The sequence below is a fragment of the Rhipicephalus microplus genome, chromosome 1 (genome assembly GCF_043290135.1).
Source record: "Rhipicephalus microplus isolate Deutch F79 chromosome 1, USDA_Rmic, whole genome shotgun sequence".
Lineage (NCBI taxonomy): Eukaryota > Metazoa > Arthropoda > Arachnida > Ixodida > Ixodidae > Rhipicephalus > Rhipicephalus microplus.
This window is the reverse complement of record NC_134700.1, coordinates 72,631,746-72,648,011: the sequence shown is the minus strand read 5'-3', so window position 1 is coordinate 72,648,011 and position 16,266 is coordinate 72,631,746. Positions and strand designations below refer to the sequence as shown.

General features: G+C 43.2%; 1 protein-coding gene across 1 annotated transcript in view; it reads right to left on the bottom strand.

The window, feature by feature from the left end:
- LOC119178713 (ATPase WRNIP1-like) overlaps positions 1 to 16,266 on the bottom strand; it is a 208,895-nt gene that overhangs the window by 20,762 nt on the left and 171,867 nt on the right. The gene's annotated exons all lie outside the window — the stretch shown is intronic.

Sequence of the window (16,266 nt, the reverse complement as noted above, 5' to 3'; positions counted from 1 at the left end):
CAAGCGGCTTACTACATCCGACCAACAGCGCCAGAAGGAGATCCGTGACGACGACCATCGTTCTGCACCGACGTTCGTTCCTGGAGCACTTGTATGGCTTCATGTACCGCCCTGCGCCCCTGGTGTATCACCCAAGCTACTCTCCAATTATCATGGTCCCTACCGCGTGGTCGAGCGTACTTCACCCGTGAACTACGCCATTGAACCCCTCACGCCACCGAGCGACCGTCGTCGGCGTGGACGTGATATCGTTCACGTAAACCGTCTGAAGCCGTACTTTGACCCGCTTGTCCCCACGTGTTAGATCGCCAGGATGGCTTCAACTTTTTCGCCGGGGGTAATTGTAGTGAATAAGAAAGACGTTGATACCATCAGGTCAGCTATCATCAGCACAAGAAGAAGGCACGAGATCGGCGATCAAGCACCGTCATCTGGGTTCGCCTGCGTTCCTTTAGAGCTACCACCCGCTTGCTCAGTCCTTCAATAAACCCCCTTTACATTATTATTATTATTATTGTTATTATTATTATTATTATTATTATTATTATTATTATTATTATTATTATTATTATTATTATCTTCCTTATGGCCATTCTCTTCATTCCAGAATAGCTGTAGTGCAAGGCAAATAAGTGATAAGGGCTCACTGCCTTCATGATGTTTTTTTTTTGTACATCTAATGCTGACAACATTTACAGTTCATTGTATGCCAGTACAAGTTTCATTTCAAAAAGGCACAGGGTATTTCAAGCAGTGCAAACAACTAAAAAACAGTTTGTGTAAAGCAGAGGACATATGCACATCCAAATATTGCTGTGTGCTGCATCGAAGTTTAAAGGCGCTGGCACTCCCTTACCTCCTATTGTCTAGCACCTCTCTGCCAGAGGAGGACATGGCACTGAAATTTATAGAAAGGCATAAAGCTACTCTAAAAAGGTCTAACTGCTTTGCCTCATACTGCCATCACCTAATCTTTTGGAGAAAAGGTGAGATTGCATAAAAAACAGGTAGCCGTGCATCAGTCATTCCCTAATACGTACCTCCTTTAAGAATCCAAAACATCCCCGGGATGTCCTGAAATGACGAAAATATTCTTGTCCTGTAGGGTGTGCCACAAGACTGGCTGATATATCTGAGTCCATTAAATGCAGTTAAAATATATAGGTCTCTGTAAGGACATTATAAATACTGCCTTGAACAGTGTAACAGTGAAATACAGATTTAATGAGTAAACTGCAAATCGAGTGCAATGTTATCAATGCAATGGTAATAATAATAATAATAATAATAATAATATTAATAATAATAATAATAATAATAATAATAATAATAATAATAATAATAATAATAATAATAATAATAATAATAATAATAATAATAATAATAATAATAATAATAATAATAAATGAATATATTACTAACATGATTATAATAGTATTGTTTGGTTTCCGCATATAAAGTAACTAATTGCAAGGATTAAAAGGGGGTGCACAGGAAGGCAATGAGGTATATTTATAACAAATGCAATCTAACGAATTCTCCTACTGAGTTGCAAACGAAAGCTGGTCTATTAACACTACAATGTAGGGCAGAAATAGCAAGACTAAAGATTTTGTTTCAATTAATTCATAGTGACATAAACATCGACATGTCAAAAGTAATTTTTTCTGTCGTTTTAAGTTAACACATTACAGGCACTCACAAACACTTAATAAATACACTTTCAAATCAAGTTGCTATAAATATTCATACTTCCCCCAAATCATAAAAGAATGCAAACCAAATAAGTCCTTTTGGTACTGATGCCTCATCTTTCACTATGTCCTTAGATATGGTACAAGCATCACGCATAACCAAGAAAAGAGAAAACAAAGAAAAGAAGGCAGTATTTGCCAAACAGTATAATAGACAGTGCTTTCTTAAGAATTACATAGAAACTGCAGTTGGGTAAAGATAACTAGATGGCGCTGTACCCCTACTCTCAGATTGGCTGCATGGGGGGGCTGTGCCTGTGTATGCATAGAACGAGCGGATCTCTCAGTCTCCTTTATAGTCACCATACATAATGGATCGTTGGTGGGGCATAAACAAAGCAGAGTGGCGGGCATGTTATAGACGCTTGCGCTCGGCTCCTTTGGCACGCGTCTCATCGGTGTTACCAATGCGTCATCTGCATTCTCAAACGCGATCGGACGCATAGACACGTGCACGGACGGACGCTTCACCCCACTCATCGTCAATCACTCCATGAACATGCTGTAATTTTTTTAATTTTCTTTTTTTCTTCTGGGATTTAAAAAATTTATTATTATTTTTCCTCATTTTAACTTGCACATATGTTGTAATACCACTACTATTATTTTATTCAACAAAGCTTATTCAGTAGCTAAGTACGTCTATATCGCCCTACATTTCATACAACACTACCCAGTATAGATTTAAAACTACGCTTCAAAGTTAGACTCCACTTGTTTACTCATAAATTGTGCCATTCTCTTGATGCAGTGATTCATAGACTGAATTATTTTAGAATTTTGTAACACATTTGACAAGGTCAGTCATAAACATTTGCTTTAAAATTAAGTCATCTGGACCTTGGCACTACCGAACAAAGTTTAGTACTTTGAATGCTTCGCATGAAATTGAACTAACTTTGTGCTCAGCTAAGCCCAGCTTATTTCTCATTTTAGCTGCCAATGCCCCTTCCTTGCTATCATCTAAATTTCGTCATGATTTGCTGATAATAGTGTTGTCATTTGTGAAATTACTAACAGAAACTATTTATACCACATGTTATAGATATATTGCTAAAAAAAATAGGGTGGAATTAATCTGAAACTCCCGCACTAACTATAAAGTTAGTGCGGGATAAATATCATATTCTTTCGTCACGATCGTAAAAATGCACGTGGTGGAGGCATACTCATCGCCACTAAAAAAGAACTATCATGCTCTCTAATCAACACATCTTCACAACTAGAATCATTATGGGTAATATGCCGTGCCCCTCCCGAAGCAATAATACTTGGCATATGCTATAGGCCCCTCAACCTGACCCAGACTTCCCCCACAAACTTAACGAAATCTTATCCCAGCTAACTAATAAACACCCTAATGCACGTATTCTGCTTTATGGGGATTTTAACTTTCCCTCCACTAATTGGCTCAATCAGGTTTCACCAACCTCGGGAAATACTGGAGCAAGAGAATTCGTCGATGTTTGCCTCAACTTTAACCTCATCCAACAGGTAACCGAACCAACGCGCGTCACTAGTGAATCCTCAAACATTTTAGACCTGGTACTAATAAATAGCCCCGAAAGCTTAAAATCTATTGCATACTTACGTGAAATCAGCGATCACAAAGTCATTCATACCATATTTAACTTCACCCCAAAAATACGCCCCATTTTCCGCAAAACAATTCACTTGTATGATAAGGGTAATTATGAATTAATTAATTGTGAATTACGAGATTTCCTACCATACTTCGAACTCAATCTCGGTTCCTGTTCTCTCAATGACAGCTGGCTAATGCTTAAGGACAAGATAACTGACTTGACTAATAAATTTATCCCCACAGTGAGCTTTACTGCCAATAAAAATAAACCATGGTTTTCCAAAAGTTTGAAAACACTTGAAAATAAAAAAAAGCGCCTCTTCCGAGCTGCAAAGTTTAATGGTAATGCGTACACATGGGGCAAGTACTATGCTGCGGAAGATGCTTATTATGCTGAAATTAGAAAAGCGAAACAGACATTCTATCACAATGATTTATCTAAAATTCTGAAATCTAACCCTAAAAAATTCTGGGAAATCATAAACCCGCAACTAACATGAGACATCATGCTTACAGACGATAAAAATGAAGACGTAAGCGACACTGTTTGTGCCAATATCTTTAGCACCGCGTTCTCATCAGTGTTCACTAAAGAAGCCAACGTACCGTTTCCTACGCCACCTACTACGACAATACCAGTGATGGCCCCTGTTGTGTTTTCCGTTAGTGGCATTTCATCACTCATTGACAAATTAAAACTTTCATCATCAGCTGGCATAGACAATATTAACTCTAAATTGTTAAAAAATACTAAGGAAATTATTGCAGTGTACTTTTCGATGATGTTCTCATTGTCACTCGAAACAGGAATTTTACCAGACGACTGGAAGGAGAGAAAGGTCGTTCCAGTCCACAGATCAGGTAACAGACAGTCCCCCCTAAATTATTGACCCATCTCTCTAACAAGCGTCCCCTGCAAAATCATGGAACATGTCTTATATTCACACTTCATGAACTTTCTTGATACCAACAATTTTTTTCATTCTTCCCAGCACGGATTTCGTAAAGCATTATCCTGTGAAACCCAACTTTCTATATTTATTCATGATATACATTCTTCTCTCGACCGTCACTTTCAGACCGATGCAATTTTTCTCGACTTCGCAAAAGCCTTTGATAAGGTACCGCACAAACGCCTGCTGTTAAAACTTTCCCAGCTGAACCTGCACCCCAACATTCTTGCATAGATCACGCAATTTCTTACTAACCGCTCTCAGTTCGTCTCCATTAAAAATACCCGTTCTATCTCCTTCCCAGTAACATCCGGGGCCCCCCAAGGATCTGTACTCGCACCCCTCTTGTTCCCAATATATATTAATGATCTTCCTGTTCATGTATTTTCCCATATCCGTTTATTTGCCGACGACTGTGTCATCTATCACACAGTTACTAACGTTTCTGATCAAACTACACTCCAACAGAATCTGGATCTCGTGCAACAGTGGTGTGATCTTTGGTTAATGAAGCTTAACCCCACTAAATGCAAACTCGTCTCATTTGAACGCCAGCGTAATCCTTTATCATTCTCATACCTAATCTCTAATTCTGCTATCGAACAAGTTCAGTCATATAAATACCTAGGCGTCACCTTAACATATAACCTTTCCTGGGACACATACATAAACAACATCATATCATCCGCGAACAGATTCCTCGGTTTCCTAAAGCGTCATTTGCGTCAAGCACCGCTAGACATAAAAATTCTGGCTTACAGATTGCTCATCAGACCTAAACTAGAATATGCAGCGCCCATCTGGAGCCCGCACCAGATATACCTAATAAACGAAATAGAATCTGTACAAAATCGTGCCACTAGGTTCATTCACTCTTCATATTCATACGACATAAGCATATCATCCCTAAAACGTGACATTGATACTGCTAATCTTTCTGTGCGTTGCCGCATCGCCAGCCTCTGTTTGTTTCACAAGTTTTTTCACAGTTCCCTCAATCAAGCACCTTACATCATCCCACCAAAGCGCATATCTCACCGCACAACCCATCCTTATTCAATCGCACGCGCACGCACTACTACTTTTGCTGCCTCATTTTTTCTTCGCACAGCAGTGGACTGGAATGGCCTTCCCCGTGACATTGCAGCCATAACGTGTTCATCAACGTTTGCGCAAAACATAAATACATATTGTTTTTCAGAAGATCACTCTCTGTAACCTCCATTTGTTAACCCACCCCTTGTGCAATATACCCTCACCGTGGTCTTTAAGGTAATAAAGTGAAGTGAAGTGAAAGTTAGCAATGCTAACCACATACTTGGCTTGTGCCAGAAATGTCGCACCACTCCTTTCTTTCTTAATGTTAACGTACAATCAAACCAAAACATGTGCACGCATGTGCCTTTAGCACGTTTTGTAAACAGATTTGTCCAATGCCTATGAACAAGCCTTACCAATGCCTTTTGGCCTGTTTGACACTTCAGGGCCTTCGATGCACTGTAAGGGCACAAGGGTCTTAAAAGTGACTTGTTTCAAGACTTTGCAATATGATGGTTGATTGAAAGTGATAAAATACTGAAGTTGATAAATTAGTTAGTTGTGGTGTCTTGTATAATAATATGCATACTCTGTGAAAAAGAAGCAAGAATGCAAATTAGTAAATTCATAATGAATATATAATGACATCAGTGCAAGATTGGTTGTTGTGGTAACTCACCTGCAGTTTGATCGTAATTATGGAATGTGAATGTTTAACTGTCTTGAGTTGTAATGAACTGGCATTTAGTTTGTGAATAACAGTATGCTAAAGACCATGTACATATTCTTGTTTGGTTGTACAACAACAGCATTAGGAAATATTTTTAAAGAATGAGTGGTAAAAAATTTGTGGCACAAGCCAAGAACATTATTAGCATTGCTCATTTTGTAGTCAGCCTGAACATTCGAGAATAATTTAACAGACATCTACCCAGCCAAGTATTTAAAATTACCAAGGATGTTTCAAGGGACGACTACATAATAATTGCACCTGCATGCATGAGCTCGTGTCTCTCAAGTTTCATGCATGTGCTTCGTCATGACAGAGCACGGTGCAAATAAACCCAATGGTTGTCGGCCACTGTTTGGTACACAAGTTGTGCAGCAAAACGAATTTGAAATAAATTTTAATACAAAATATTTCATTGCTATTTCCCAGTTGATGTATTACTTCCATTGCAATACAAAAACAAGTACAGTGCAGTCCACTTATAACAATATCGAGAAAACCTAAAAATATGATCGTTATAACCGGTGATCGTTATATCTGGACTGCCGCCAAAAAATCGTCGCCGGACGTACCTTTTGTAGCTCCAGGCTTCATTTCGCTATTTTCACCAATTCATAAATATTGTAGATAGTAGGATGTCAAAAACAAGACTTTATTTCTTACTCCGAAGAACGCATCGCGGGTTCGCTGAGGAAGAAAGACTGACCGACGGCGGGGTGGGAGCAGTGGGAGGAAGAAAGCACAGCCAGAGGTACACAGCCGGAATGCCAACGAGGCCCCGCCCCGATGCCGCCGCGGCGCTTTGCTTTTCGCTTTTTTATTTTCTTTCTCTTTCCCGCTTTCGTTCGGCAAGCTACGAGTAGCTTGCCGGCTTGCCGTTGTAGAAGGCGGGGAGCCGCGGAGCGCGGCGCTTTGCTTTTCGCATTTTTTTTTAATTCTCTCAGCCTCTCCGCGGTCGACGCGCGGCCAGGCGCAAAACGTGACACAGCTGGCGCCATCTGTAGCGCGTCGCGCCAACTCGCGATGCTCTCCTCGGCTTTTTGAACGGCCGGGACGCGCTGCCGGCGCTGTGCTGCAGTGGCGGCAGATACGTACTCGCCTACGCTAACTTTTCGTCTTGTCTCGGCATAGTTCGTTTCAGAGGAACTTATCAATCTAAATGTTACGATTATTCTGAATGAAACATGCCGTCCACGGCAAACTTTTCATCGTTGTATCCGATATGCGGTGGATAACATATCGTTATATATGGTTTTTTTCCCCATAGCCCCAATGCATAAAATGAGACTGTTAAGTCGACCCATCGTTATAACCGATATATCGTTATATGTGGTATCGTTATAAGTGGACTGCAGTGTATATCAAATACTGGCTGTATCTCCCTTTGCAGCTATGATAAGGACTCCTAGCAATCTTGAAAGTAGGAATCGAGTATCTGGCCAAAACAGCAAGGCCTTAAAATCTACAGAAGTGTTAAGAAAAGGTAAGTGACAATTATATAGGTAGCAAAATCACTTTCCTAGAGCGAAGCAGCCAGCTGCACTAGATAAGCTGTCATGTTTAATGCATATAACCTGCCAGGGATGAAATTTATTATACTTTTACACATTTCCTCTTTATTTCAGTGCACTTAACATTTTGAATTTTATTAAACCAGTAAAAAATATTTAGTTCTACAAATAATGGCGACTGAATCAAATAGAACAGTATTCAACTTGGTATGTGAAATCGTAGAATATTTTGCACACCCTTCGAATTTGGCAGTTTCAGAATTTCCCTGGGACACATACTTCTCCATATGGGCTTTACATGTTTTCTAGAGAAAGCTTCTGGGCCATCATCAGTCAGTCAAGAACTTTAATATATGGTCCTGAGGAGTTTAAGCCACCAGGGTGCCCACGTGGGACATCCTAGCAGCCGCTACCGTAGGCGACGCCCGAGTCGGGGCTGGGACGTGGTGGCGTTCCGCCAGTTCTTGGGCCCTCTGGACTGCCTTAAGTTGGTTTCGGAGATTGGGGCTCCTGAGTGCCTCCTCCCAGTCGGACTCACTGGTGAGAGGTCCCTGAGGTAACGCGGGACATTGCCAGAGCATGTGCGCGAGTGAACAGTACACTTCTGTGCAATCTGGGCACTGTGAATTTATGTCTGAGTTATAATGGCTGAGTCGGCCCCGTGATGGGTACGATCTCGTTTGTAACATTCTAAAGGCTACTTCTTGCGCGCGTTCGAGTTTTGAATGGGGTAAAGGGTATCGGCTTCTGTTGTGTCGGTAGTGGGAGGTAATTTCATGGAAGGTGAGTAGTGGGTCATTAAACTGCACGTCTGGGCCCAGCTCTTCGGTGGCTGATTGATCGTCACGGCGGGTCAGTTCTCGTGCTCGATCATGAGCCATTTCGTTGAGGTTGGGTTGTTGTGGGTGAACGTCTTTGCCCATGTGGGCAGGGAACCAAGAGAGGTAGTGCGAGCCCGTATATTTCCGTGTTTGTAAAATGCGGGCTGCTTCTGGAGCGATGTTGCCGGTTTCGTAAGCCCGAATGGCGGCGCGAGAGTCTGTGAAGACATTAGTGAGTGAGGGGTCGGTCATCGCTAAAGCTATAGCAACTTGTTCGGCTATGGCGCTTGTTGATAGCCTAACCGAGGCGGCTGAGCGTAGGGCTCCGTCGCCATCTACTACCGCGAGTGCGAAAGAGGAGGAGTTACCGTATTGCGCTGCGTCGACGAATGCGGTAGAGTTGCGATTCGCGGCGGTACGGTTTAGGATCGCGCGAGCGCGGGCCAGCCGTCTGCCTTTGTTGTGTTGTGGGTGGACATTTCGCGGAAATGGGGTTACCATGTAAGTAGCTCGGACAACTCTGGGGAGGGTTACTGCGCGTTCAAGGCAGGGGTGTGGGGACATGCCGGCCTCGCTTAGAAGTCGGCGGCCTGCCTTGGAGGAGGAGAGGCGGATCACTTGGGCTGTGGTCTGGGCCTCGATCACTTCATCGATGCCGTTGTGCATGCCTAGTTGGTCGAGACGGGAAGTGCTCGTGTTTTGAGGCAAACCAAGGACTTGTTTAATGCTTTTGCGCATGAGTGTGTTTAGTTTCGTCTTTTCTACCTTCGTCCAGTTGTGGGCAGAGGCGACGTAATTGATGTGACTCATTAGGAACGCGTGGTATATGCGCAGAAGGTTGGCCTCTCCAAGGCCTCGTCTACGACCCGAGACTCGCTGAATGAGTCGGAGCATGTTTTCGGTTTTAGCTGTGATATGTTTAATTGTTCTTGCATGACAGCCAGTGGCCTCGACGAGGAGGCCGAGAATGCGTATGGAGTCCACGCGGGGTATTCGCTGCCCATCTTTGGCGTGTAGCGCTATGGGTAGATCACCTAAGGGTGTTAAGTTACGAACGCCTTGGCGAGATTGCCGGTACAGTAGCAACTCTGATTTTGTGGGCGACAAACGAAGTCCAGTGTTTTTTAAGTAGGCTTCTGTGGTATTGAGAGCAGTTTGAAGGGCTTGCTCCAACTCCGCCAATGAGCCTCCCGGGCACCAGATGGTGATGTCATCTGCGTATATAGCATGGTTTATGTTTGGGATCTCGCGGAGTTTGTCAGATAGTCCCTTCATTACTATGTTAAAAAGGAGTGGAGAAATGACTGCCCCTTGTGGTGTCCCGTTGGAACCTAATGTGTAAGTGTCGGATGTAAGTTGCGATAAATGCAGCTGAGCTTTTCGATTTTGCAGAAAAGAACGAATGTACGCCTGGAATCTTTTACCGAGACCAAGGCTGGCAATGGATTCCAGTATAAAGCGGTGTGAGACGCTGTCGAATGCTTTAGTGAGGTCTAGGGCGAGAATGCCACGAACATCTCTCGTTTTTGAGTCGAAGATCTGTTTCTTTAGTAATAGCATGACGTCTTGTGTTGAAAGGTGCGGACGGAACCCGACCATGTTGAACGGAAAGAGTTCGTGATCCTCTATGTAGCGCGATACACGATTTAGGATGACATGTTCAGCTGCTTTTCCTATGCATGAGGTTAGGGAAATCGGGCGTAGATTGTCGAAGTTGAGTGGTTTACCTGGCTTTGAGAGAAGGATTACCGTGGCCGTGCGCCATTGTTCAGGTACCTGGCCAGTTTCCCACATGTAATTAATGTCTTTTGTGAGTAGTGTGATGGCTTGGTCGTCTAAATTTCGCAACAGGCGGTTGGTTACCTTGTCAGGACCGGGGGCTGATCTGCTGTTGAGGTTGTGTAATGCCTCCCGAATTTCTGACTCCGTGAAGGGTTCGTCGAGTTCGGGTATCGTTTCGCATTCTATTTCTGGGTAGTCGGTGGGTTGTGCTGTGTTTAAGGGGAGGTGACGTTTGGAGATTTCTTCAAGAAAGGATGAGTTTGTTCCTCCCATCTTTTTGTGCGAGTGTAGGAGCCGGTCTATGGCATGACTCTGGTTGTTTTTTGTTTCGCAGTCGTCCAGCATGTATTTTAGGAGGTTCCATTTACCCCCAGTTCGCATGCGGCCGTCGACCGCCGAGCAGAGTTCATGCCATTGGAGTCGTGTGAGCTCCGTGCAATATTTGGCAATGTCTTGGTTCAGTATTGATAGACGTTTTCGTAAGCGTCTGTTTAGTCGTTGTGTTTTCCAGCGCGCGAGTATTGACGCTTTTGCCTCGAGCAAATGTGCCAGATGTGGGTCCATTCTCGGGACCTCGAGTTCTGTTTGTATTGTTTTCGTTGTTTTGGCTATGTCTTCCTGAAGTGAGGTGAGTAGTTCGATGAATGTGTTGTATTCCTTTGTGTTGTTTTTGCGGAGGGTGCGGAAGGCATCCCAGTCCGTTAGCGTGAATGTACGGGGTGGGGCTGATGCGTTGGGTAGTTCGGTTCGTATGATGAAGTGATCGCTGCCCAGGTTTTCCTGCGTATTGGTCCAGGTGTGGCCTGTGACGTTACGGGTAAATACCAAGTCCGGCGTAGTGTCGCGTTGTACCGATGTTCCAAGTCTCGTAGGGAATCGGTGATCTGTGATGAGTGTGAGGGACAAGTCGTCAATTGCTCGCGTGAGGTTAGTGCCTTTAGCCGTTGCCTGGGGGTAACCCCATGACGGGTGGGGGGCATTGAAGTCGCCTGCTATAACAAGCGGAGAGTTTCGCGCGAGCGTTGTGGCTTTAGTTAAGAGCGCATGGAAGGACTGTCTGTAGTCTGACGGGGAGCTGTAAACGTTAAGGATAAAAACGCTTTGTTTTAAAAAACGGTTTGGTACGAGTTCGACGAGTATCGCTTCCAGGCGGCTGCGGGTGGGTAATACCTCATGTACTATGTGAGCAAATTTCTTGCTAATCAGCGTGGCTATACCTCTCTTGGTATCCCCTCGTTGTGAGATGGGGTGGTAACCCGATAATGTGAGAGTATCACAAAGGGTCTCCTGCAGTAATATTACGTGTGGCTTCTTGGGTTGCGCTTTAATGTACTGCAGCAGTGGGGTTTTACGGGTCGCGAAGCTAGCGCAATTCCACTGCCAAATTTCTAACGTGTTTTGGGTTGTGGAAGCCATGATGATTACATTGAATTTGGTGGCCCAGGCAGAATTGCCGTAGGATCCACAGAAACTACTGTTCTGGCTTTGGTTTTAGCTTTTATGGTGGCTTTTTGCTCTAGTGCTTCCACCCGGCGTGACAGCGTGTCGATGTTATCGTGGTTTTCTCGCGTGAGACGTAAGATTTCGTTTAGAGTGTCTTCTGGTGAGTCGCTGTCATTCGTGTCCGCTTCGCGGAGTGGTGGGGCTCTGCGTTTAGGTTTGCTAACATCTACAGTGGATGAGGGGGGATCTTTAGGAGCTGTGAGAGTTTGTATTTGGTGCCTCGCCTCATTTAGTTGTGTGGTGAGCTGTTGTATGGTTGCCCGAAGACCTGCTAGTTCTGCTCGTAGAGTTGTAACTACCTCGCTTTCATGCTCTGGCAATGAGGGCCGCGTTACCTTTGTGACTGGCGGCGTGCTCCGTAGCGGTGGTTTCTTCCCTTGGACTCGGTCCGCCCATGTCAGCTCAGCCTGGCGAGATGGGGAGTGTCTCCTGGAGCGGGAGTGGCTGCGCTGGGCACTGCGACGTCTCGCTGTCGGTGTGAGGGAGCGGCTTCGCCTGGATGTCGCATAGGTGCTCGAGGTGGCGCTGGAATCGCGGGAGCTGGCTCCACTCGATCCTCGGGAGCGGCTACGACCGCGTCGACGGCGTCGGCGTCGTCGTTGGCGTACGATGTACGGAACTTGAAATTTACGTTTGCAGTCCTTATCGGCAGTGGGGTGTGGTCCACCGCAGAGGCCATCATCGTGAAATAATTTTTTTAATTAAGCCATCATAGCAAGTGTTGTACTTCATTTGTTTTTTGCAAAGCAGTTGTAGGGTTCACATATCTCTATTTTCAAGAAATATGAAATGAATGAATGAAAGTATAGTTAGGCAGCTAACTGAATGATATAATGACCCGTATGGACTATGACCACTGGAAGGGTGGAGCGGGTGTTGTTACACGTGGACTTACAGGCTGTTAAGGTTAGATAGACAAATCTGGCTAATTGTGCGTAAGTATTAGGGCATGTCAGTTCAGATTAAATACCAGAGAAAGATTACAGGCAGCAGTCCTGATAGATGTGAACTGTTGGAAGCAGTTCAAGCTGGAAAAGAAGTGGTGTACTTAATTGTGACACATTTGTTGAAACTTTGAAAACCAGGAAAGTTTCTCGAGCAGGCAATGTTAAGTGATGTTTTTGATGACTGTGACATTGCACACTGTCACTCTGCACATGTGTCTGTTTCCTTATATATTTTCTACCAAAGCCACAAACAAAGATAGATGGCAGTTAACTCGCGTCCTGTGTTTCCTGTTTTATGCAAGTGTCATTCTACACTTTATTACCTTAGAAGTACTTGTTGCTGGGCAGGTTGGTATAACATTATTAGGAAAAATTCTAGACGACACAAATGTGTGGTGCTGTGTAAATATTTTCTGTAGTTCAGCTGCGACTGACACTCTTTTTGTGTGCTTTTTCATTTTTCCAGTGGTGCTTAGGCATCTATAATTTTCCCCCTTAGCTTAATTACCTCCCTGAAGCTATGCATCATCTTGCCTTTAACAGCCATTGTTAAACTATTGTATGTGGCATTGTTGATGCAAAATGACCTTAGAGTATATGCTAAAGCTCCTGCAGGATCACCGGCTGAATGTGACAACCAGTTCACCATTTATAGGACCCGAAGTGTTGACATTTTCAATATATCTGTTCGCACAGTGCTTCATTGGAGTCATGCAAGCTTAAAATGTGGTGCTCTCACAGAGAAATTTTTCTTCCTGTGCTGTGACCAACGGGAAAACTATGTAGACAACAACGAAAAGAGATCACAACTAGGCTTAGCTGTGTGATGTCTGCCTCAATAAAAATGTAATAAATTAATGCAGTTGTGCTTATATCACCATGGTGTTGCCAGTTTATTACTACATTTATATGAACCTCTGCTCGCTCCACAATGGTGTTCCTAAGGGTGTACACAGTCTTTCCTCTGAGACAGCATTGCCAGAACTAATTTCACTGTCACAATCTTGAACAGGTGTGCAACAAGCATGTGCCAGTGCAGAGAACACAAGAGAAGTGGTCACTGCTTCCATGTTCAAGGTCGTATGCACGCACACCTGACTATGATTTTGCAGTGTCTTACATTTTGAGTGGAGTATACATCGTGATGGCTGGAGCAGTCTCTGTGGTCACCAGCTAGACAATCACAATGTGCATATTGTTGCTTGAGACAACTGTTTAGGACAAAAAAAGGGCACCGTAGAAAAAAATATTTTTAGGCTAATGTAAGGGCTTGTGGTGAGGAGACTCTCAAAAGGTATATGGTGAGTCATCTTGCAATAGAGAAGCAATATTTATACCTAGTTTATGTTAATAGGAGTCTGCGAAACATTGGCCATAGAAGCTTGTGGCTAGAGAAAGATGATGTCCAGAAGATACCCTCCTGAAATGTTAACCTGCACCGTCCTCCCTTGGCCTTCTTGGTGCACTGGAATTTTTGCCCTATAGGTACTAATTCTTTCAGTGGGTACACTGAAGGGCTTCTGAATAAGCTCACTCTTATAACCTGCTTTACTTGAGGGCAAATCCTACTGTTGGAACTTGTTTGCTTGGCAGAAATTTTTAACAGGAAAAGAATCTTCACTCGTTACACAAATAAAGCTACCGCATTGCAAGATTACTATGATGTTATGTACACAGACCTCCCTCATATAACTCACTAAAATGTCACCACTTACCTCTATGGTGAGCCTGATTATGCCTTAAGACAGCATGTAAGTTTCTTGATCCTATACTTTTTAATCAGTACATTAACCTTGAAAAAACAAGATCATCACGTGCAGTCCGTAAAACCAGTGCTTATGAACTGCAATGATGCCATGGAAAGCATTAGCAAAAGTAAATTCACCCTGCTGGAAAGAAAATTCTGCATGAAGCCTGTAAATCTACTGTTAACAAAGTCTTCTCGACAACTTCACTATGTCTATTTCTGTAATTTGCATAATCCTGTTTCATACATACCTTGCTGTTCACCCCATAATTATTGACCTCTGAGTGTTACTCAAGTGACCATGCTCATTTAACATACCTGAAAGCCTCAGTGCTAACCTAATGAAATTGGAGACTTTGATAAAGTAATGCTCTCTTATGCTCACCCCTTCAAAAAAAGTTTTTAGCATCTCCTGAAAACCCATTCTTTAAAAACTTGATCATCAGAGATGCGATGTTTCTCCACACCTGATGACAGACATTTGTTCAATTACAGCCACATTATAACAACAAGCAGCCTTTGGAAGATGCTTGAACATGTGCCATCATCTCAGGTCAACATGTTTCCTGAAACCACCTTGCTCTTAGTTATGCGACAGAATGATTTTCGTAAATCATTTTCTTGCTAAGCTCAACTTGCCCCATGACAAACTGTGTGTTTAATTTTAGACCATTCTTGGGGAGCTATTTTTCTTAATAACTAAAGAAAACCCGATAAAGTGAAGCATGAGCTTTTAAAAGGAAATTTGCAAAACATGCACAATCATCTCCAATACCTAGCCTGAGTACATCTTTCAATAATAATGATCATTTTCATTTTAGAGCACATATCTGATGGCACAAAATCTGGAGTACCAAGGAGTCTGTCACAGGTATTTTTCACTTCTTTATTGGGGGCCATGCAACAATTTTAAATTATTGATGCGATATACTAGAAGTTTACTGCAGTGTGAATCACTTGCCACAATTAAAAAAAAATAATTATGGGGGGAACATATGGACTCTTTACAAAGGTTGAAGTTGGTGCTGATGCCGTCTGTCGCATGACCAGTAATAAGACAAAGCACGCCGCATCGCATTAGGCCTAATAGCAGTGCTACGCTTCCATTTCACACACACACGCGCGCGTTATGTATGCTTTACTGCAATACACTGCAAGCACTTCACCCCATGACACTGCTGTATTGCGGCAATGTTAACTTTGAAAAGACCTTTACGGGTTAGCAATTGAAGCTCGACAATGCTCCCAGCAATGAAATTTCTATTTTATTACATTTTTTTTTCATTTCTATACACTTGCCTAAACTAGTGTTATCAGCCGTCCCGAATTTTGCTGGACTGTCCAAGACTTTGCCCGCGCTGTCCCAGTCGGGACAAATGTCCCCGACTTTTTCCGGACTGCTCAGTAAACGAAAAAAAGAAAGAAACGTTTTGCGTTATAAAAGGCATGCCAAATAACGTGCGTCCAACTAATCACATAGACAAAGAAATGTTGCTGTGGTTAGCTGCAAGGAACTTTAAACACTTCAGCTGAACTTTAGCGTCAACTTTTACTAGAGCATTCTAGAGCGAGAGAAAGTGTCACGAAGAGCACATAGCAAAATTTAGTGCCACATCAAGAGACCGACGCAATGAAAAGAAGAAATAACGGATTTGTTTGGAAGGCACCGCAACAAAGAAAACTAATTTCCTCACCCACACACAACTACCTTCACTGTTTGTTACCCCAATCTAAACACACACTGCTAAGCAAACAAATTGCAATCATCTGTGACTGCTTAATAAAGCCACTCGGACAAGAACGTTCTCTAATTCCAACTTGTGCATTCCGTATCTATCTCGCGCACTTACGCAAGGACAAGCTTCAATGAAAGCGTTGGCACAGTATATACTTCC